The 25,533-nt window shown below is 34.7% G+C and overlaps 1 protein-coding gene and 1 pseudogene across 1 annotated transcript in view; both read right to left on the bottom strand.

The window, feature by feature from the left end:
- Positions 1-25,533, bottom strand: part of LOC141488099 (estrogen receptor) — a 182,673-nt gene that overhangs the window by 17,957 nt on the left and 139,183 nt on the right. The gene's annotated exons all lie outside the window — the stretch shown is intronic.
- LOC141488100 (large ribosomal subunit protein eL14 pseudogene) overlaps positions 1-25,533 on the bottom strand; it is a 34,764-nt pseudogene extending 9,231 nt beyond the window's left edge.

The raw sequence follows: 25,533 nt of genomic DNA, 5'->3' as shown, positions 1-25,533 counted from the left end.
ATGATATGAATCGTAACTTCATAGTTGATACATCCAATGTGACACTGTTTCCAATGACAAAAAAAATGAAATATTAATGGAACAATTGAATCACATCAATATGGACATTCCTGTGATAAATGAAACCAGGAAACAAAAGAAAGTTTCAACAAAATGGAAGGATGACTAAGTCTACATTAAGAGACTAAACAAAAGAATTGACAGTGTTTGTTTTATGTTGCACATTAGGTCAAAATGTTGCAATATTTTATAGGATGTAGATCATCTCACTTTAGAATATTCGTGATGAGCATAAATAAAAATTGATATGAAAATTATCGTGGCTTATCTATCAACTTCTATTGCAGAATATGAGATAAAGCATTTCTATGAAGAACTTGAAATCATTTAAAGCAAAACTTATATAAAGTGAGTCTATCAATCTAAGGTATGCAACAGGAAAGGGAAGCAGAAAGTATTTTGGACAACATGGTTCAGATATTAGAAATGAAAGAGGCTCTTAATGATCTAGGTTCAGCCTTCAATTCCAGGTTTATTCAGCATTATTTCTAGTAACATATTCTATATTCCAACCAAATTAGCCTAATGTTATATGATATCATATTAAATCATATATTATGTAGGCCTCATATACAACATTTTTGATTTTTCTCAATCCTATAATTCACTTCCTCTCCTCACATATCTCAGACTCTCCATTTCCCTCAATAGTACAGTTACAGAATTAGCTCCTTTAATAACCAGTACTGATTCTTTAGTTGCTAATATATCCCTGTCACAAAAATTACCTTGTATTTACTCAAAATATATTTTCATTTACATGTGTGCTTCTTCTGAAATAATAGAGACTCCTTACATGCAGGGACTAGGTCCTTTTATTTCCCTTTTTTTTTTTTTTAAATATTCCAGCACCTAGAATAGTGACTGGCACAGTAGTTGGTAAATGTTTGCTGATCTATTATAGGCTATATCAAATTTATTTTTCGGAAATAGTTGGAAATGTTTTAGACATGACAAGCACCAAATCATATCATCCTCTTCCCAACCCCCCCAACCCACTCAGATGAAATTGATTTTTCTTTAACAGTTAGAAAGCAATTGGTTTCTGAATAGGGTGTCATATCAGAATTAGCTACCATGTACAATTGGACTATTGATGTTACTCAATGAGCAAAAGTAAAAATCAATGTCAAATAAGATCAAAAAAATAAGACTAAGAAGAACACACTATGTACAATGGCAGCAGCGTCAACTTGACCTATTAAAAAGTCACTGATGGTGAGACAAGGAAAATAGAAATAGTGTATATAGATATATCTGATGACCCAAAGTTCTTAGTGCTGCCCAAGTTCTTAGTGTAGTTTTAAGTTCTGAGATTTAATTTTTATTTATATTTAATTAATTTTATGAAATTCAAGGAACCTGTTTTTAATTTTTAACAATACAAGTCTCACTAGCATTATTCATTGAATGTGTAACAGTTTCCAGATGATTCTTTCTCAGACCAATGGATTGGTAGAGGAGACCTTCTTACTTGCCTACCTTAATCTAGCAGATCTATCTTCATTAGACTTTTTCTTGTGGGGGTCATGTCAACACTATTGTGGATGCATCTTGGGGTGATCTGAAGACTAGGATTAACAAATTCAATCTTTTCAATCACTGAGTAGTAGCCGACAAAAAAATTTTACAAAATTCAAAAATTAACAAGAGAGGGGTATAATAACATAAGATGATGCTTGTATTTATTTTAATAACAGACAACAATATTTTAAATACTAAATAATTAACATTTCAATATTGTTCTGAAGCATTTATACTTCTGAAATTATTAAAATATAAAATCTACTAAGATTTTTGGGGCATCCTGTACAATTATTCTGATCATCATTATTTCTAATGAAAGGTTAATATATGTGAAAGGTATCACTGTTTCTGTTCAGTTGTGTCTAAGTCTTTGTGAGCCCATTTGGAATTTTCTTGACAAAGGTATTAAAGTGGTTTGCATTTGCTTCTTCCAATTCAATAAGGAAACTAAGGCAAAAATGGTTGAGACTTGCCCAGAGTCATCCAGCTGTGTCTGAAGCTAGATTTGAACTTGGAAAGATTAATTCTCCTAATTTCAGGCACAGCATTCTATTCACTGAGCCACCTGGTTGCCCTCAGACCAGGCTTCAAATCTCACTATGTATATTTATTGGCTTCGTGACCTTGGGGAAAGATTCATCCGCTCAGAACTTTAGTTTCCTTATCTTCAAAATGGGCATAATGTAATTGTATTACCTACTTTATTGGTCTGAAATGTTTGCAAATTTTATAACTGTGTAAATGTGAGTTATTATTATATAAAACAGTCAAGTATACAAAAGAAAAATGCAGAAAAATCCTCAGTCAGCAAACACTAATTCTTCCCAAGTTTAGAAAAACCACAACAGTATTAATTCAGAATACAAACACATTCATAAATTGTTGTCTAATCAAAGATATGTTTGAATAATAAAAGGTTTGGGGAAGTTGTCTAATCAATATGGAGTTCTAAAAGGAAGAAAAAAATACTATTATAAAGCAAGAAAATAGCAAGAAAAAATGTCAGTAACTACATTCCACAGACTATCTTTCTCAACTTTAAGACATACACCCACAAATATACATTTCATATACATATTAATGTACATATATTAATTAGCTGGTTGAATGTTGCTAAAATATTTTTTCTCTTTCTTTTTAAAAATTCTTTGTTTTAAGGAACTGCTTGCTGATTAGGGCAGGGCATCTATAATAGCTTTCAAATTAGATATAAACATATATATATATGTATATCAAAGTTATCATTGATAAAAATTGGAGAAGGGAACAACAGGCAGACTTTCTCCAATGGTCTTCTCAATAGCAACTTAAAACAGTTAAGTAAATGATAGAAAGAAGGCAAGATCCTACTGTTTTTGTTTGTTGTTTTTAAAAAGTAGGTATTTGATACAATAAAGCAAAGTTAAACCTTATATGCTCTCTTCTAATAAATCAATTCCCAAAATATGCTATAATTCCATAAGATACATTAAGAAATTAAACCAGAGAGATAATTCTGCTCAATGACCCTTTTATTACTATTACTTATCGATCAATAAAACAGCAAGATCTGCTCATGAAAAGCTTTTAGTTGCTAGCTTTGACAATGTCCTGTCCAGGGTTGAGGGTTTTATACCATCAGTGTCTATTTTCACTAAAGGACATTTAACTTTAACTAAGGGATATTCCTCAACCTAAGGGGCATTTAATTTTGAAAGATATGTTTGAATTAAAAAAAGGTTTTGGGAAGTTGTCTAATCAAGAGGGAGTTCTAAAATTCTCTTTAGAAAACCACTGAGATTTCAACAGAATATTTTCCCATACCTTAGGCAGCTGGGTGGTACCATGGATGCAGTGCCTGATCTGGAGTAGGCAGATCTGAGGTAGATCAAATTTGGTCTCAGACTCTTATTAGCTTTGTGATGCTGGGCAAGTTACTTAACCCTGTTTTTACTCAATTTCCTTATCTTTAAAATAAACCGGAGAATGAAATGGCAAACCACTGCAATTTCTTTGCCAAGAAAACACAAAATGGGATCACAAAGAAGCAGACATGATTTAAAAAACTGAACAATAAATTCCCCCAAACCCAGTTCTTTATATCTACTAGTTCATCCCCTTGGTTTCTTTTTCTTTCTTTTTTTTTTTTTGATACCTTCTACTTAATGTAATAAATACCAGAATTAAACAGACATAGAGCAATCGTATATTCATATATACTTCAAGGTTTACAAGGTATTTTATAAGAGTCACGGGGCTCATGATCTTTGAAATTATAATAGGAATGCCAATCGAGGCAGCTAGCCACTTCCCTCCAAGTGTTCCTAATGCCTTCCTAAGACCCACAGATACTTAAAGACAATTTTCTAGTTACTGGGGTTAAATGATAAGAATCAAAAAGTCACACAGAAAGGTCTTTATTTATATCTATTCTCAGAAAGACCCAGCAGGACATGCTAACCATATAAGAAGCCTCCAGTTTATCTGAAGCAGAGAAGAGCTAAGAGGAATTCATTGGTACTTAGATCTATTAGGAATGATGTCTGGGAACCTTCAATTATGAAAGATGAGGAAACAAAGTTATCGTTTTTTTAAAGGCACTTTTCCCCTCATCTGGTAGGCAGAAGTCCCAAAGTAAATTAAAGAAAGGGCTAAAAATGTGTGTCCAGATAACCCTGCTGCATATGGTTCAGATAATCTCATCTAAGAAATTAATGACACTTCATCAAAAGAACAATGGCAGGATGAAATAATGGAGACAGGGCTTTAGTTTGATTAAAAGCTAAGGAACTACAGTAAGCAATAAAGTGTAACTAGAGAAAAAAATGGAGTCATATTTCTTCTTCCTTGAATCCAAACTATTTGACTCCAGTGTTAAGTTGAGGACTTTTCAATGAAAAACCTTCACACACTGTTAAAATAACCTTGCCACCCACCTTTTTGGTATCAAATATCTTATCAGATAAAAAAAATTGGGGCTTACATTTTCCCCCTCCTTAGTGGTAGTAGTAGTAATAATAAACCATTTATTTAGTACTCATGTTGCACAAGGCACTGTGCTAAGTGTTTATTATTTCATTTCATTCTCACAACCCTGGGAGATAGGTGTTACTATTTTACAGATGAGGAAATTGAGGCAAATAAAGGTTAAATGATCTGTCCAAAGTAACCCAGCAACTAAGAACCTGAATTTGAACTAGGTCTTCCTGACTCCAGGTTCAGCATACTGTGCCATCTAGCTGACAGAAGTGAGAAGATGGGGAATATTTTTAAGTTTATGGACTATTTCTACTGAATATCTTAGCTGTTGTTCAGTCATTGTCAATCATAGCCAACTCTTTATGTCCCCATTTGGGTCTTTTTTGGCATAGATACTGGTTTATCATTTCCTTCCCCCAACCCATTTTTACAGATGAGGAAACTGAGGCAAACAGGGTTAAGTGACTTTCCCAGAGTCACACAGCTACTGGCTAAGTATCTAAAGCCAGATATGATCTCAGAAAAATGAGACTTTCTGACTTCTGGTTCAGTTCTTTATATCTACTAGTTTATCTCCTTGTTTTCTTTTTTTTTTTTGATACCTTCTACTTAATGTAATAAATACCAGAATTAAACAGACATAAAGCAATCGTATATTCATGCATACTTCAAGGTTTAAAGGTATTTAACCTACTTTTGTATCTACTTTTTCATCTATCTTTTTTTTAATTTGAGATGGTCTAAGGTCATATGTGTAATTTCTTTCTGAAATGTTTTCCCCTACCCAAAAGCCAACTGCGTTTTTTCTCATAGGAACCATGATCTAGAGTCTACTTTGTCATCTCTTGGCTTCTTAATGTTTGATTTTAGAACACTAGCTGACTTGGAAGTAAACCAGGACAAAAAGACAAGACCAGAGCCATCTGAATAGTTTAGTTTTCTGTCATCCAAAGGCACATATCCAAATATTTCTAAATGATTCAGAGAAATTATCCCATACTATTAAGGAATTCATTTGTGATTTGTTGTTGAATGGGTTGGTGGGTGAGCAAAGAAAGAAGTAGCTGGGGGTAAGATTTAACACTTGGGCTTCCTAGCAACTCTGTGGGCCCAGCCCTGAGCCTAGAAAATGAGTTATTGTCATATTGTTGTTTTTATTCACACAGTCCCTCAGCTCTCTTTTAAAGGACCTTGAAGCTCAAAAGATTCAAATCAGAGGACTACTGGAACATGATCATTCTGTTCAGCCTGGTACCATTACTTGCTCTGTGGAATCCTCCTTGCACAGATTGCTAGCAAAACCATATGTGTCTGATTCAGTGACATTTATATTTGGAATAATTTTTCATGAAAGCAACTGAGTGTTCTAAGAGTCAAATAATGCATTTTACCTCTAATTAACTCAGAAGACATAACTCTATAGTGGTCTAATACACTAATAATGTGATTTGCTTAACTTGAATATAAATCCTTGCCCATTACCACCACTATGACCATCTTTGAGCAACTGCAACTTATCTAGTAATAATGAGCAATAAACCTTATCTTACTATCATCTGTTCAAGCACATGGTTGAAATCTGTCATATGAAGAGGAATTTTGCCTTATGTTCTTAAAGGACAAAAATTTAAGTTAGCATGGACAAATATGTATCCAAATACTTCTCTGTAAAACCTAGGTAAAGTGGGAGGGAAATCCTCTTTCTCTGGTCTTCCTTGGTCTCTTCATGGCTGGCTGAGACATTTAAAAATTTGAATTATTTCTACAGAAGATAAATAGTTGGAAGGAAAGCCACTGATTTCACAACTTGATGCATCTGAGGAGTATTTATCTGGATCCAACATGAATTCACTGGATGGTGGTTCCTATTTCTAGGTGGAAAAGAAAAAACCAAAGTAGTTTCCCTTCTGACTCTCTTTTATACTCTTAGGCAAGGATTTGTCTGTTCTCTTCCCTTCCCAACAAGAAGGGCAAAAAAGTCTAAAGTTCGCTCAACTGAATAAAACCCCTTCACATTGCACTGCAGAGAGCCTATTTATGTAAACTGGTAATAATCAGGAAGTATTAGCTGGCAGGTCTTCCTCTATTGGTCCTCATCTTCTCTGTACTCACTTCTGGGGCCACATGCTCCCAGAACTCCTGTTTTTCTTATTGCATGAATACAGTAAGGATAATAATGCTCCCCTGTTATATCTAAAAATAATAATTAAAAAATAACGAGTCCCATGTCCTAAAGGTAATTGAGGACCAAGATATAAAATTTTTGAGATAAGATTGCTATTAACATTAGCTATAACCTTTTAAACAAATTCAAAGAATATAATATGAGCATAGAATTGTGACTTTGCAGCAGGTAGGATTGAGGTATTTAACACAGACCTCAAGATCTTTGAAAAGTTTTGTGAAATAGTAAAATTCATTGTCAAAGAAAGATTGTAAGGAGTCCTGGAGAGATATTAAAGAAAAACCTAAGTAATATGCTTTTCTCTAGATTCTAGAACTAGCAAGTTTGGAAGAGAGGTGAGAACAGCTATATGATCTCACAATCTCCTTTCCATTCTTATAACTGCTAATATTTTATTGAGTGTTGAATCTATAAAAATAGAGGGTTATGATGAAATTATATACAAAGGAATAGCATTGTTGAAGTGATATCATCACACCCTTTTCATAATACCACTAACATCTGTAATGCTGTTAACACTTCAAAAATGCTCAGAGTAACTTTTAGTTTTGGCATGCACTATGGAGTAACAAAATTAAAGATAAATCATCATAGAAGTTCCAAAGACATAAATACTTTCTTTTTAAATTTTATTATTTATTTTTAACATTCATGTTTTAAAAAATTGAATTCCAAAGTCTCTTCCTTCTCCACGCCCTTTACTTATCCATTAAGAATATATGATTAATTAATTAATTTAATTAATTAAAGAAATATGATCTCAATTATTGATGTGAAATCATGCAAAATATATTTCCATATTAGTCTTTTGAGGGAAAGTAAAAAAATGAAAAGAATTATGCTTCAGTCATCACTTTGATTCCATCAGTTTTCTCTGTAAGTAGATTTTTCAATATAGTCCTTCATAATTGTCTTAGATCATTGTACTGATCAAAAGAGCTAAGTCATTCAAAGATGATCATAATTTAATATTGCTATTTATGTGTATAGTGCTATCCTGATTGTGCTTACTTCACCTTGTATCATCAGATGTAAATCTTCCCAGTTTTTTCTGAAACCATTCTTTTTTTGTTTTGTTTTGTTTTGTTTTGTTTTTGTGTAGCAAAACCCTTAGTAGATTTCTGGTAGTCTTATTTTTTGGCCTTTGGAGCAGCAGCAGTTTTCTGAGCAGGTGCCTTCTGTGCAGGAACCTCCTTGGCTGGGGTGTCTGGCCAGGTGCTTTGGGGCCCTTCTGCCCCTTCTGGCCTGGAGCTGCCTTCTGGCCCTCCATCTTCTTTGCTGGGATCTTCTTGGCAGAGACCTTGGAGGCAAGTGCCTTCTGGGCAACTTCCTTCTTAGGAGAGTCTTTCTGGGTAGAGGCCTACTGAAGCTTCTTCTCCTTGTGCTTGATAATTAGATTTCTCATTTTCTTGGCCTTCATGATTTTTGTAATGGTCAAAAATCTGTCATCTTATCTTTCCTTTCTCTGGCTTCAATCTTCTCAGCCCATCTTGTGTCTTTCCATTTTGTATTGATCTTTTCTTTCTCCTAAGCAGCCCGGACATACTTCTGCCTAGCACTGTGTGGGAACTTGAAATGGCATGGTCTTCCTCCTCATGCCACTGTATGGACAAAAGCCCTATTCTGATCAATCACATCGACAATAGCTACCAGCTTGCCTGCATAAGGCCTAAAGGAAATGTAGGCCACCTGACCAGTTTCCACAAAGCGCTTGAATACCATCTTGGTGGTGCCAAATGAGAAGGGCAAAACCATTCTGATCATCATTTCTCATAGTACAATAGTATTTCATTATGATTATATAACATAACTTTAGTCATTAACCAAATAATGAGCAACTTCTCTTTTTCCATTTCTTTGCCACCACAAAAAGAGCTGCTATAATTTCTTTGTACATAGAGGTCCTTTTTTTTTTTCTCTTTGAGCCCTTTAGGATATAAATGTACAGTGAATTTGATAGGTGTGAGGTGGTACCTCAGAATTGTTTTAATTTGTATTAAAAGTGATTTGGAACATTTTATTTAACATTATTATAGATAGCTTTGATTTCTTCTGAAACCTGTCTTTTGTATCCTATGATCATTTATCAGTTGGGGAATGACTCATATTCCTATAAATTACTCAGCTCCTTATATATTTGAGAAACTATGTATTTGTAAAAGAAACTTACTGAAAAAATATTTTCACAGTTTTTCTGTTTTTCCTTCTAATCTTAGCTGCAAACTTTTTAAATTTCATGTTACAAAAATTGTCCATTTTACTGCCTGAGATTCTCTCTGTCTCTTGTTTGGTCATAAATTCTTTCCTTACTGATCGAACTGGCAAAATTTTCCAAGTTCACTAATTTGCTTATATCACCTAAGTTATGTATCCATTTTGACCATGTTCTGATAGACAGTATGCAATGTTGTGTTGATCTATACATAATTTCTACCAAACTTTTTTTTCTTTTTTCTTAGCAATTTTTATCAAAAATTGAGTTATTGTCCCCAAAACTTGGCTCTTTGTGTTTATCAAATGCTAGATTACTGTGGTCATTTACTCCTGTGTATTATATACTTATCTATTCCACTGATTTATCACTTTATTTCTTATTCACTACCAAATTATTTTGATGATTACTGCTTTATACTACAGTTTAGACTCTTATATGCCTAGGTAATCTTTTCATTGATTCATAATTTTTCATTAATTCCCTTGATATTTTTAATCTTTTGGTTTTCTAGATGAATTTTGCTATTATTTTTTCTAGTTCTATAAGATAATTTTGATAGTTTGGCACTGAATAAGTAAATTATTTAGGTAGAATTATCATTTTTTATTATATTTGCTTGGTCTACCCATAAGCAATTGATATTTTTTCAGTTGTTTACATATGAATTTATTTGTGATAAGAGATTTGTAATTCTGTTCATATACTTCTTGAATTTCTTTTGGCAGTTAGACTTGAGTATTTTATGTTGTCTATAATTATTGTAGATGAAAATTCTCTATCTCTTACTGTTGAACTTTTTTGGTAATATATAAAAATGCTAATGATTTATATGGAGTTTATTTTACAACCTGTAACTCTGTTAGAGTTGTAAATTATTTCAACTAGCATTTTAGTTGATTGCCTAGGATTCACTAAATATATCATTATATCACTTGCAAAGAGTGATAGCTTTGTTTCCTTTGTTTCTAATATCTTCAGTTTCTTTTTTCTTCTCTTATTGCTATTCTTGTACAATATTAAGTAATTTGGTGGTTATAGACATCCTTGAATTACCCCTGATCTTTTTGGGAAGACTTCTAACTCATCTCCACCATAGATAGTGTTTGTTTATAGTTTTAGGTACCTAATACTTATCATTTTAAAGGAAAATTCCATTTAAACATATGTATTCTCAATAGGAATGTGTTATATTTTGGCAAAAGTTTTTTTTCTGCATCTATTGAGATAAATATATTTTTGGTTATTCTTACTATTAATATGACCAACTATGCTCATAGTTTTGTTACTATTAAACAAGTCTCAAATTCCCCACATAAATCTCACCTGATAATAGTTTTGTGATTCTGGTGATAAATGCAATAACTCTATCTAAACATCACCATCTCCTTACTTCTCCATTCCATTCTGCAAAGAGCATCAAACTCTTTCTGCCCAATCACATGAAGAAAAGTTGAGTGAAGAATCTATCCCAGACAGTGCAGGTGGCTAATTCAGATCTGAGGAAAAGGTAACTGGAACCAAGTGAAGACCAAATTTTACATGAGGGTGGAATTTATTCAGAAAAGTGACCCCCTTTAACCACAGCATTGCCTAAACACCGTCACCCTGTTCAGGCAGCAGATACCTGAATTTGTCTAGATATGTAAAGGAATGGAAGGAGAAATGAGGCATTCTGAAAACAGACCTCCACAGGTTATGCCCTTCGCCTGAAAGTATAAAAAAAGCATTTATCAGACCCTTCTGGGTGTCAAGTAAAACGATTTTAAAACAAAAATGGGAGCAGTCTTCCCTCAAGTTGAAAATTGAGCATATACTAAGAGCAGCTAACCAAACAAGAGGAGTAACACAAATGAGAGGAGTCAGAGGACAGTTCATTAGAACCTTCTTTCCAGAAGTAAGAGAAGCAGTGTGGTATATAGTTAATAGCTTTGGAACCAGAAGACAGGCTCAACTCCCTACCTCTTGATACATATTAACTATATAACATTGAGCATATTGCATTCTCAGGACTCTACACAAATCTAAGACAATAATTTGTACAAAAGGTACCCACTTATATTGTTAAAAGGAGTTTCCTAATCTTGGACTTTAAATCAGAGATCCAGTACCTACCTCTACTTCTATCCCTATCACAATCATTATTACAAAGCAAGAGGTGAGTGGTCTGAGAGAAATCAAGCTAGGACCAGCCTCAAACAATGGAGATCAGCCAGGACAAAGACTGAGACCCAGACATGAAGAAGCTGAGGGACTCCAATTCAGCCTCAAGTAGTCAAAGCACAAGTAGAGGAAGTACTAGAGTAATTGACAGGAAAGATGATTTAAAAAAAAAAAAAAGCAGAAAATCCCAAAATAATCAAGAGGAAAACTCTCAATAGAAGCACAACACACTGATGAATTCTAACACTTAGAAGGAAAAAGGAGAAAAGTAAACAAATAACACCTGTTGAAAGACAGAATTTTGTGGATGAACCTACCATCATCCTAATCATGGAATAATAAAGAGAAACCTTAGAATGACTTAAAAGGGAAACAAATATGAATAAGAAAGAAATTTGGAATGAAATTAAATTTCTTAACACAGAATGAAATTATAAAGTAGTTAGCAGACTAGGAAAAATGAATATGCAGCTAAATCCATAATAGAGAATCTCTCTAAAGAAAATTAATTTATTTGGAACACAAAAATACTGGTCTGAAGGAAAATTTGGAAGAAACAGAAAAAATGCAGCAATATTAAAAGAACACATTGATTTCATGAAAACTAAAGTGATTGATTTTGAAGACATTTGCAGAGTGATAACTTAAGGATCATAGCTCTCCCAAAAGAACAAGGCAAAACAATATCAACAATAACAAAGAAATTACCGATACCATAATGGAGGAAATAATAATCAGAAAATGACTAGAACTTCTGCCTATAGACAACAAAGCATCAATAAAGAGAATACACAGACTGCTCCTAGGAAATAATTTGGTTAAAATTCCAAGAAATGCAGTGTCTACACTTAATAGTTTTAATGATAAGTCACAGATTTTGCATTTGGGCTGGAGAAAGACTTGCAAAAGTAGTGTGAATTATATTTTCCTGTGGTTATAAGAAATCAGAGAATGGAAAGAAATAGCATATTCCAAAAAACAATGAAGGTCATGCTGAAAACCTTAAATGACGTTTTCTGCAAATTTGAATCTAATAATCAATGAAAATACAAACATTAATAGAAAGGAGGCATTTGAAGCATTTCGGGGGGGGGAGAGGATAAGGTTATTTGACTTGATAAAACCCCTAAACAGAATCACATAAAAAGCTAAATAAGTGAAATTAATAAGGAAAAAATAAGAACTGAAGTTATTTTAGGTTTACAGAATATTGTTCACATATAAAAAGAAAGAAAAACTAATGTTTGGACAAAATACAAAGTGAAATCATGAAGGAATATGAAGTACCCAAAGGCACTCAAGATTTCAGGGGAATGTTGAATAGAACAAGGGTCAAAGGATACTCCATTAGAATCATACCTTTACAAAGTCAAATAGGTGGACTAATTCTACTCTGTGAGTTTCTGAGGTCCCTCATTTTTGTTTTTGATGTTTTTGATGAAAATACTTGATAACTTAGAAGAACCTGAAAATGGTTATAGTCAGATTTTAGCATCAACACTCTTTTCAAAATGGAATAGTGCAACTTGGCCCCCAGTTGGGAATTAGTAATATGGTGTTTTGATCTTATATCGGCATATGTTTTGTTTTATATTGTTATGGGAAAATTAATTAAATATTATATCTATAAACTTTAAGACTTTTAACCATCATATCTGTAACCAGACAAGGAAACTGCTTGATGTTTATTGAGGAGCACATAAAGCTTCTTCTTAGATCATTACTGATCAGACCTCAAAATTAAAAAAAAAATGTTAAAAAATATAAATGAAAAAATTTTTAATTATTTTAAAGAAAATCATTACTGAGCTAGAAGCAGATCCCAAGGGCAGTCTGAAGAACAAAAGTCTTCTATTCTAGATAAAATTTAAAGAGATACACACTTTGAGTTGTTTGGTTCATAAGCTTCTTGTTTCTTTCCTTTTGTAAAAAAGTCTTTAGAAAAATATCAAGAGAACTTATTCCAGAATAATAAAATACGATCCCTGTGAACATTGCTTCTGGATTCAAATGCAGACACTACCCTATGAGCACTATGGCACTCATAAAACTTGAAATATTCATAAACCAGTAGCAGAAAGTAAATGGCCATCTAACAGGGTGATTTGGAAATGACAAACAGTAGAGCCTACATGATTTGTGTTAAAAGTGATTTTATGTATATTTTGGCAGCATAATAAAGATTCCCTTTTGATGCATCTGCTTTTGAAAACTTCACATAAATGGATAAACAATACAATAACAACATGCTGTCCTACTATCTAACACCCTTTGCTCTTGTTTAGAGTCTAGGGGTAAATGAAACGTTTCACTTGGCTGAAATCACTGGATCTATCAGGATATCATCTACTAACCTAAAAGAGTGGGGAAAATAACACACAAAAAGACAGACATGAGGAGAAATTGTGACTCAAGACAGCTTGAAAATTAATCAACAAAAGCTTAGTCATCAAATCCCATTGAAAAAAAGCTGTATTGAGCTAAAAAGCTGAAGGGGTGGTGTGTGTGTGTGTGTGTGTGTGTGTGTGTGTGTGTGTGTGTGTGTGTGTGTGTGTGTGTGTGTGTGTGTGTTGGAGCCTCTGTGGAGGGAGGGAAGAAGCAGAGGGCAGGAAAGTCATGTTCTTTGCTTCCTCCTTTCTCTTCTATTGCCTAATGGTAACAACTAGAGGGAACCACAGTTTCAAAAATATGGAAGAAGGTTGCCTCTGAGGCTCATTCATACCAGCAACAGAGATTCCAAGCAAATGAAATAGACTTTCAGACCTTGCTCGATAATGATTTTGATGTTATAGTATATTAGTTTTAGAAAATGCTCTATTTTGATGGACTCTTTTAGAAGCTTTAGAAAATATATAACTTCTATAGTGATTTACTGCTTATTTTTAGGGAGAAAAAATGAGTTAAAATAAAAGATAAAATTTAGATTCAGTTAAGATCAGAGCTGAGGGAAACAGTTTCATTTCAAACACAGTTCATTCTGGGTTCTGACTCATGGTTCAATTCCATAGTTCTGAAGTACAGTTTTCTGTCAGGGAACAGATAGACCAATATATAGAAAAACACTTTCCACTGACAGTCAGTTGACCCCAGTCAGTGGATAAAATGATATTTGTATGCTAAGTGTAAGGAATAAGACTGTGAACTTTGTGATCATCCTGTACTTTGATCCCAAAGTAAAGTCTTAGGATACTTAACCTTCCTTTTATAATTTGAAAATAGAGCTAATATTATTTCAAATAATTAATACACATGAGACAATGACCTAACATGAAGTTAGTCAAGTGGTCCTTTAATCTGTCTATGGGGGAAGATCCAGGACCCTGACACTATTTGGAAACCTGGTCAGTATGATTTCAGTAACTCTGCTCCCAGACACATAATTAAGCATCCAGTAAGCACTTATGAAACACCTACCATATGCTTTGGAGATACAAAGATGAAGAATGAAAAATTGAATACTCTCAAGGAGCTTTTATTGTCTCATATATTATGAATTCCTCATTTGACTATAAGCTTCTTGGGGACAGAGGATATCTTATTTTACCTTAATATTCACTGAATCCAACACTTCCTTCCATTTAATTAAAGTGCCAAACAATTAATGTTCTCTAGGTTGAAGAAGAAATCCCAGTTATTAGTCTCACAGTATGGATTTTCCTTTCATTTGAGCAAGTTGAAAGAGATATCTAACATTTCAGAAGCAATGGGCTTCTTTCTTTAGTTACTATCCCCAAGGACCCTCCAGGAAGCAATAGCTATCTAATATGACCCAGGGCATCTGAGGCCATATCCAAGGCTTTCCAAATTCCCTAGCAACACTAAAAGAGTTTAGAAGATATCAGGGTGGAGATCATCTTGTAAATTCAAGTCTGGTTGACATATTGCTGGTACTACTAACTTTCAGAATCATGGAATTTCAGAGGTCAAGGGGCCTCATCAGTTAATTCAAAAAGCTACCATAGGCCTGGGATTCCTCATTCAAACTAATTTTTTAACCATAATTATAAATCAGAGTGCATATTCTATAGCAAGTTTTTGGAGGAAATCAAGCTAAGAAACTAGGCTGATAATTGAAGGCAAAAATTTGATTAAGATCATGGAACAAATGGGCAAATCAAAGATTTAACTGTCTAAGTTTATTCTTATAGAATCATGCAATAGAGGGGGAATAAAATCATTATGAAGCATTTATGAAGTGTCCTTGGAGAGGTGACTTGGTGTGACAAAAAGCTATAGTGATAAAATAACAATAAAAAAATTCTCCACTCTGACAAACAGCTCCTGACAATGTCCATTTGTAACTGCTAAGTAAACCCTGCTTCTGCTGGAAACCTTAAACTGATGAGAATTAACTATTCTCCATGAGTGATGATGAGCCGCAGCTGAACTATGTTTATAGTCAGTGTGCTTTTAAAAATGCTCTTTGGTCTAAATATAAGGGCTTTTTGAATCATTGCCTTATTATAAAACTTAAAAAAATATAAATGCTTTAAGTAATTGGTCTAATAATACAGAGGAAGGGCAAAGAGTTCAACAATGGAGAGAGGAAATATTCTTTGTGATGAAAGCTGGTTATAATTAAACATTAAACAAATGCTGGGTTTTTTTTTTTGCCAGAATCTGGCCTGTCATGAACATGAATAAAAACCAAAAATAGATTTTATCAGCCTGATATCTTGTGTTTTCAGCCAGGTAGCAAGATGACATGGTTAGCTCTGTTAATAAAAGGAACTGGACAAAACGTCTGAGAATTTCCCCTTCACTTATTGGGACTCCCATTTCTTATGAGGAACAGATCATGATCCCAGCTTTGGGGCTTGAAAATTAGGCATGCCCTTGATACTAAGAAATAAACAAATAGATGTGAAAAGGAGCAAATTTGCTGGTGTCTTATGGTGAATTGTTCTCACCAGCAATCACAATGGAACCCTTTGGTCCCCTTAAAGATGCTATTGAAACATATCTATATGTAAATGCTAAGATAAATCAAAATACCATGATACAAGTAATCATGGTGATAAATGTGTGCAATGAATGGCTAATTATCAACATCAATGAAGCTATGAAATAGGAAGACACATGCTTGCCAAAAAGGTGTTTTGTTTTTTATTTTTTCATTTTCATAAAGAATATTTGGCTCAAAAATCTAAGTAGAAAGAGATTCTAAAAATATTCCTATGTGCAGTTAATGTTGCACTGGTTGCATTGATGCTTTCAGTGAACTTAACTCTTAATCAGTTGTTAAAATGTTTGTAAAACACTTTTCAAACCTAAAATCACTGAATAAATATTTTTTGTTGCTATTGTTATATTTTTAACATAAACATTATTTCTTGCAGGACCTGCATTTTAGTTTTTGAATCTCATTTAGATTCTTCCAGTTCTGAGTCTGTTTCCTAGAACCCACTATTCATACTTGTCTCCACCCTTGTATCTGAGTATTCAATAGCCATCTCAGTTTGAATCTTTGCTCATCCTTATTTGACTTCTGAGAACTACCAAGAAAGATGCTATTGTTCCTATTTTACTGATGAAAATAAATAAGGCTAAGAGGAGTTGAATAAATTGGCCAGAATCAACTAGCTAGTATGTGTCTGAAATAATATTCAAAATCAAGACTTCTTGACTCTTAAAATCAGAGATCTACTAAACCACCTGGCTGCCTAGTAGTGTTCCATTATTATCCATTCTGACTCTAAGAATCTAGAATACTCTCAGTGTTGGCCATCAGATGTGCTGAATGGCTTTTTCATAGGGTTGAATTCTGTTATTACTTATAGTAATAAAGGATTATAGCCCTAAAACTAGAGGGAAACTTAGAGTTCATCTAGTTCAACTCTTTCATTTCATGGATGAGAAGACTGAGGCCCATAGAAGATAAGTGGCTTGTCCAAGTTCACAGATATAAGTGGAAAAGCTATCATTTGAACCTAGACCCTCTGCCTCCAAAGAAAAATAGTCTAGGCACAGATTCACTGCTTCATAAATCTGAATGATAGCATCTAATTGTAGCAGCCACCCAGGACTTCCCTCCAGTGAACTTTTCAGTCACTAAGCCCAATATGGACTAACAGAACTATTACAAAAGCAATATGCTACACTCAAGTTCCATTAACTGTGCTTCAAATGGTTAAGATGTCTTCATACAAGAGAGCTGGCCTCAAATAGCCACCTACAGCTATTAAGCTATTTATGCCTCCCCCTAGCAAATTCTGATAGATAGATCCTAATTAAGAGGATCTTGTTGAAGGCCTTACGAAGTGTCCACAACAATTTTGAGTCCACAAGAATTATGTACAGTTGTATGAAGTATGTTAGCCAAGGACTGAGTAGTTCAGAAAGTTTGCTATAATCCCTAGCAACTTCACTCTGACTCTAGATTTCATCATAAACTTTTCCCCTATATCATACTGTCATCTTGGTTGTGGCTTGACCACTTCTTATGTGTTGAAACTCCCAACAAAAATCAAGGTTACTCAACCATTTCTAAAGGATCTTTACCACTTCACTATCTTGTCTCTCAGTTCCCTATCTTGTCAATCAATTCTGATTGGGCTATACAGTATATTTCATACTTCTTGGCTATATTATATATGACTTTTCAGATAAAGATACACTTTTCCATCAATCAACCATTTATTTAAAGAGGACACAAAAACCAAAAGACAATTCCTATTGTTAAGGGGCCTACAATCTAATGGGACAGACAACATGCAAACAAATATATACTAAGAAAATTATATATACAGGATAAATAGGAAATAATTTTAAAAAGGGAAAGCACTGGAATTAAGAAGGATTAGAAAAGGCTTGTTATTGAAGATGGGATTTTACTGGAATTTAAAGGAAGATAGGGAGATCTGTAGTCAGAGTGGAGAAGGCAGAATTCCAGGTATGGGGAACAGTTAGGGAAAATGCCTAGAGTCAAAAGATGGAGTGTCTTGTTTATATGGAATAACCAGAGACCAGTCATGGATAAAAGAGTACATAAAGGGGAGTAAGGTGTGAGAAGGTCAGATTACAAAATCTTTGAATGCTAAATAGAGCATTTTGTATTTGATCTTGCAGGCAATATGGAGCCATTGGAGTTTATTGGGTTGGGACTAGCCATGAGATGACATGATCAGGCCAAAATTTTAGAGGAATCACTTTAGTGACTGATGGATAAATTAATTTGAATGGGGAAAGACATGAAGCAGGCTGACCCACCACCAAGCTATTGGAATGATCAGGGGGTAAGGTGATAAGGTTTTACACTATAGTGACAGCATCAGTAGTATCCAAGGAGACAGGGGGTTTATTTGAGAGATGTTGCAAAGGCAAAGTAGGCAGATTTTGATACCATCTTGGATGTGGGGAATGAGAAAGAATGGGGAATCTAGAATGACTCCTAGATTAAGAGTCTATAAAACTGGGGTGACATTATTTGCCACTACAATAAGGAAGATGGGAGTGAAGGTTTAGGAAGAAAGATACTCAGTTTTCTTTTGGATTTATTGAGTTTAAGATGTTTCCTTAATTTGAGATATCTGAGAGATAGCTGGAGATATAGTTTGGAGGTCAGCAGAGAGATTGGGGCAGCAAAAAAAAAGATAGATTTTAGTATTTTCAGCATAGAGATGATATTTGATTGAATTTAAATCCTGTGAGCTCACCAGGTGAAGAACTATAGAGGGAGAAGAGAAGAGCATCCAGGACAGAAGGATTGAAAGTATACAAATTGAATCCAGAAGCATTATCTCTAGGATAAACTACCAGCTGATTAGGTTGTCCAAATACCTGGAATTCACTCTTCTATATGAACGATGGTTCTGAACAAGAACTCCCCCCCCCAATTATGCTATGTTCTATAGTTCTCATGTAATCATTGAATAACTGGGAGAGTACCAAGCTAACTTGTGCCTCAATCTACAAACCACAAAAGTATAATACAAACATGGTGCCTAAATATCATCTTTCCTTCAAAGAAACTTTGCAAACTGTGATTTAAATTCAACTATCCTATTACTTCAATGCCAAAAACCATCCCTAGAATTGGAAGATAGGGATTAGACACAGTCCCCATCCATCTAGTGGTTTTCCAACTGAGCCTGGCCTTATATCATGTTTATTTCATATTTTATCAGCTTTTCCTGCAACAAATTCAAAATCAGAAATTTTATCCATAATCACCGAAAGACAAGAAGTTTTTCAGGTTACCTTTGATTCACGGATATGAAGACAATAATTCTAATATTTTGTGGAATGATTGTGGGTTGGAACTTTGAAGAGGACAAAGAAGTCAGTGCATATGATTTATGCCCCAGAATTGGTAAATCCTTCCACAACCTCATGGACTCAAAGTAGAGGAAGGAGCTGAAGAGAGGAGGAATGGTGGACATGACAATGGCTTAATGGAGGTGGTTGAGTCAAAAGGTGGCTTTGCAGTTCTTCCCAGGAACAACAAGTTGTTATTATAATAAAAAGACCAAAGTTTGGGGGAAATCAGGTTGTATCAGATGCATGGTCAATTCCCTGGCTTCCTAATCTTATCCAAACTCCTTCAGTTCTGAATGTTTTCCCAGAACCCAGGCTTCTTGCCCATATCAGTCTTTCAATCTTGGCATGCTGATAGAGACCTGGACTGACTTTTCAGTTTACATTTTCTCCTTCCAGCTCAGACCATGACTGCTCAGCTTCAGAAAGGTCTGGTCCTTCCCCCAGTTCTAGCATTGGCTAGTAGCCATCTGTTGTGTCTATTTGTAGGATGCCATACTAAGGAAATGTCCTCATTTTCTAGATGTGGAAATATGCCTACAATATTTTTTCTCAGTACTATATTTACCGAGAGAGAGAGAGAGAGAGAGAGAGAGAGAGAGAGAGAGAGAGAGATTTACCAAACAGAATCACAGAATCTTTGAATAGGAATAAATCTTAGTGGTCATGACATCATACAAGAGAAGAATTCCCTTTAAAACATCCCTGAAATATGTTCAACCAGCCTCTGGATGAAGAATTTCAGTTGATAAAGAAGAGATCACATCTTGAGTCAGATCATTCCATTTTTGGAAAGTTCCAATTGTTAGAAGTTTTTCTCAAGTCTAAAGTTACCTTATACCACCATACTCACTATTCCTAGTTCTGTCCTCTAGGACCAGGTAGAACAAGTTTAATCCTTCTTCCATATAATAGCTTTTCAAATACTTAAGTATAGTGATCATATCCTGATTATATCCCCCCTTCATACACACACACACACACAAACACACACACACACACACACACACACACACACACACACACACACACACATTGTATTATCATCCAGCCCATTTTGTTCACAGAGAAAAGAGAGGCTATCAATTGCCTTGCTGAAATCTGTATGCTTTAGATCTAAGGCAGTCCCATGATCCAAGAGTTTAGCAGCTCTACTTCAAATATAAGATTGGTTTTGCTTGAAGCCAAAGGGTTCTAGATAATTGGTACCTCCCTTTTGAAATCATCAGAATAATTTTCAGGGTTATGCAATGGGAGAAGAATAATTGGAGAACATAGATCAGGAAAGGATATATTGTCTCTAACTAGAATGAGATATATCATACTCAGTGTAAGCTTACTGGGATGGAATAATGCTTAAAGATAATGTCAGTCACCTAACATTTATTATGTATGTGTTGTGTGTAAGACATACTGCTAACAGTAGTCTTAGGTCACCCATAGGTAATGATACTGTTCAGGACTACCACCATATTCAACTCTGATCAGATAATTTCTAGAATGTTACATTAGATTGTAGGCATTATCTTTTGATAAAAACATTGATAAACTAGAAAGTATCTAGACAATAAAGTACCTTGAGATCATGACACCTTAGGATTGTTTGAAAGAATAGGGGAGGTAAGCTAACCTCTGTGGAGTAAATAGTAGAAGGGGCAAAGAGGAAAATTTAGTCTTGCTATCAAAAACAACAACCTAGCAAGTAGAGAAGTTCCAAAATGGATTTGTCCTGTCTCAGGAAATAGTGTTTCACAAAGACTGGAAGATCTTTTATAGATAAGTTGCACAGAGAAAATTTTTTCAGATTTGTTACACTTGGTAACATCTGAGGTCCCTTCCAACTTCCAAGAGTCATTTCTTCTGCAGAGTTCTAGAAACAGGTCTTATATACAATTGGATCAGTAATGGACTGATTTGAAAACTCCATCAAACAATACACATCACAACCCAGTCATGCATCATTAAGTCCATTTTCTATGAACCATCTTAGAATTATGGAGGGGCTAATCATTAGGAGGCAGGTCCATCAATAAGCTGGCCACCTGATAATGAAATTTTTGGACCATTGTAAATCATCATTCTCAGATTCAAAAAATCAATATCACATGGACAAGATGAGAGAGGCTTGGCTTGATAGAAATTTGTATGAAAAAAAGATGTAGGAATTGGGAAGAAATATAAAATTAAAATAAGTTAACAATGTGAATATTACCATCAAAAAAATGTTATGTAACCTTAGTCTATTTCTGGAAGAGGTACTCAGGAGTGAGGAGATGATAGTCCCACTAGCTTCTAACCTGATTAGACCACTGCTGAAATCCTGTGTTCATTTCTATCTACTAATTTTGCAAGAGGTCCTGATAATCTAGAAATTATTCAGAAGGGGATCATAAGAATGATAAAGAAATCAAAATCATACTATATGAAAATATAATGAATAACTGGGACCAAGATATAGAAGATGCAGAGATTTATTTAGGGTTGTCATCAGGATAGATTTCAATGGCTCCCAAATACATCTAGGTTCATAAACAAACTCACTGGATATTAAAGCCTTTCACAACTTGGTTCCCATTTCCTTCCCCCTTCATTTTATATATCCCTCTTCTTCATATACCTTATAGTACAAACTAACAAATATTCTTGCTATTTCTTAGAAATGATACTCCATCTCCCTCTCTTTTCAAGTCCATGCCTCAAATGAAAAATACACTTTCTCCTTTCCTCTACCTCCTAAAATCCTAATTCTTTCAAAGTTTAGCTTAAGTACCACCTTCTACAAAAGGTCTTTCCTGATTCCTCCTATCCAGATTAGTCTATAAAAATTTACATATCTTATATATCCTTGCAGAATATTATATATTTATGTTATCCTATTAAAATTTTAAAAATTTATAATAAATTAAAAAATGTGTTGTCTTCCTTGATAGAATTTAAGCACCTTAAAAGTAGGTAGGGCCTTTTTCACTTCTGTTTTTGCATCTAAATAGGACCTTAATAAATGTTTGTTAATTAATGACCCATTGACTTTCTAACAAGTACAGCTATCTAAAAACATCATAGTCCATTTTCGGTGGTCTTAGTTTCTTACTTACTATAAGTCAGTGAATATATCTTAAGCCTAAGTAGGACAAACTTTGTTTTGGGAAATGGGGTGGGAAAATGAAGGATTGAGTCACTCTGTGGACAAAACTTGGATTTTGGGAGTGGGGTAATGAATTAAATTATTATCTCTACAGCACATTCAAGTCACAATAAATATCATGGGGCCTTCCCCTGAGTGCTAAGCCCAGCCCCAATGCAATAAGATTTGAGGAATCTTCTTGCCTTTTTGGGAAGCTATTCTAGGATATCTCTTCTCCTATGGTCCAAAGTTAGAGCCAATGTAAATTAAACAAAATGAAATTCTCAGACAGTGGCCACAGCAACTCAAGAAGTAATCTGAGCCTGTTACATTTTGAGGGTTTGGGCGACTGAGCAGCATGTTCAGACCCCAGTTTCCTGTTTCCTTTTCCTTGTGGTTTCTTTCAGGTATGCCTATAGGAACCACTGGTTACTCTTCAGATCCATTTCAGGTTTCCATTCTTTTGTGTTCCTGAATCATTCCCCTGGCCTCATTGCCTCCCTTGTTTGGTTCTTTTTTTTGTGATTTTTTTCTTTTCTGGAGGTGAGAAAAATCAATGTTGACCCAATTATCCCAACCTTTCATTGACTAGTTTTCTTTCCTCTGCAAAAGGATCTTACTCCATGTAGTTGCCTATGTGATTCATATACCTATTCTCCTTGACCTCAGTTTTCAAGCAACAGCATAGGGCACCCTAAAGCAGTTGTGGGTAGAAAATCTGCTCTTTGAAGTCCCAGCCCAATTTTTATACTGGTAAGGTTTCTTCATTTTCCACAGGGCTGGAAGCATAGTGTTTTGTTATTGAGTTAGTGAAATATCAGTTTTGTCCTTGATAGGAGAGACAAGCTGTCGCCTTGGTATCTCAGGAATTTTTATTTTAAATCTTTGTGTCATATCTTGAAAGCAGCTTTTCAATCCCTCTGGAAGACTACAAGGGAAGTTCATAGGAGCTTCAACTTTTACTCTGAGTGGCATCAAAAATATGAGCCATGAATGGAGAGCTGAGTAAAACTGTAGCAAGATTGAAGAAGGCCTTAATTAATACACAAAAACAGCAGGATTAATTCCAAATATTTTTTTTTAGGTTTTTTCAAGGCAAATGGGGTTAAGTGGCTTGCCCAAGGCCACACAGCTAGGTAATTATTAAGTGTCTGAGACCGGATTTGAACCCAGGTACTCCTGACTCCAGGGCCGGTGCTTTATCCACTGCGCCACCTGGTTGCCCCTTAATTCCAAATCTTGTTGGAAAATGATTCTGAATTTACCAGAACCTTTACTTTGACAGGGGTCTTTTTCTTTAAACGAAGAAAATGTAAAGCATTGCTTTTTTAAAAAATCTAGCCTTTATGTAGCTTCAAGACCAATACAATTTGGTCTGTTAATTACAAATGACTCACTTTCTTATTCAGCATTAAAATAAAATGAAATGAAAACCTTTCATGTGAACAAAACATCAGACTAGATTGATTTTGATCCATTCTTTTTGATTCCCCAAGACCAGAACATAAGCTAGCATTGATTATCCAGTCCTGGCTAATTTTACTTACTGAATATTATTTCCTGGTTAAAGGGGAAAAGGGGGAGAGAAAGCCCAACACTTGAAAAAAGCCTGCTTTTTCTGAAGTTAGCCAGATTGCCCACTCAGAACCTATCAGTATTTGCCAGGCTCTCCATCTAAGGAGCAGGTTCAAGACCTGGCACTGTCTAGCCGAATGGCACTGATCCCAGAACTCTCATCCCACTAAAAAGCAATTGTGGGATCTGGACCCTTCACTAGGCAGGACAAACGACCAAAATGAAAAGCACAATGTATATGAGTGGAACCAGAAACTTGAATCAAGTGGTAATCACTTCCTTATAGACTAGATATTTTTTTTTGCCCATGTAACTTGATCCAGTATTTCATGCCTCAGCTAAGGTAATAGTACAGATTTCCATTTATCAGTTGATAAGTGAATGTGATTGCCATGATAATCATTGAGTAATGCAGGCTACTACACTGGCAGTGAGGAGAAGTGAAAAAATATTCTGCTTCCATTCTAAAGTGGCTCAGGGGAGATGGGAAGGGATTGATTTTGATCAGAAAGAGATAAAGCATGAAAACAAATATCAAGTTGGAGAGAAATAGATATATATTATCCATGACTTTATAAATGGGATCCATACCAGATACACAGGCTTTGGTAGATAGGGTAAAAAATTAATTGATTCAGGATTCAGGAAACCCAAAGCAAAACATTACTGACATATTCATTGGAGTGGAATGCATGTATAACCAATAGGTGAGTTTTTTATGTTATACTTTATTACTAGTAGTCACCTTTCATGTTCTAGAGAGTGTCATTCTTTCTAGTTCTAACATCCAAAGATCAAGATTTGGGAGGAGACTGGACACTGATTTGGACTGAGCTGTAGATTCCATCTGTGTGACCTAAAATGACTCTTTATATATCAGCCAACCTCAGCATAAAAAAAACAGATGCCGCTCTTAGCTAAGCTTTCTAAAATGAATAAATAGGAGGGGAGCATGGAATTAGACTCCATAGACAAAATGAAAAACACTCCTCTTAGCTGGACCAATTTACTGCATTCCAGTGTTTTAGGCTCTGTTCCTTCTAATGCCCTATTTCTAATCCAGTTTTGCTTCCCCTCCTGTCATTTTTGAGCAAGAATGTTGTCATTCTCAAATATGCTCCTTTCTTTATAGTTAAGAGCTTGCAAGGGTCTGTCATTTCCTAATGGGGTCATCAACTCTGCACTTTGCAAAAGTATATGTGATGTGTACCCATAAAAACATTTATTGATGACTGAAAAAAGCCTTTTCTGACAAAAAGGAATCTGTTTTCTTTGGCACTTCAAAATCTATTTGACACCTTGGATCCAACCTGTACAACTTAAATTTCTTTGAGTAGATTCAGAAAAGTAGTTGGCTGCTTCTTTCAATTTATACCATTTTCCCCTTCAAGTACGTGTACTTTGTCTAGTTGGAAAATGCAACAAAGATAGCTGTCATCTGAAACTTGGCATTCTCTATCCCCCCTATCACCA

This window comes from Macrotis lagotis, chromosome 5 (assembly GCF_037893015.1).
Source record: "Macrotis lagotis isolate mMagLag1 chromosome 5, bilby.v1.9.chrom.fasta, whole genome shotgun sequence".
Taxonomy (NCBI): domain Eukaryota; kingdom Metazoa; phylum Chordata; class Mammalia; order Peramelemorphia; family Peramelidae; genus Macrotis; species Macrotis lagotis.
The sequence above is the reverse complement of the archived record's forward strand: the minus strand, read 5'-3'. Positions and strand labels throughout refer to the sequence as shown.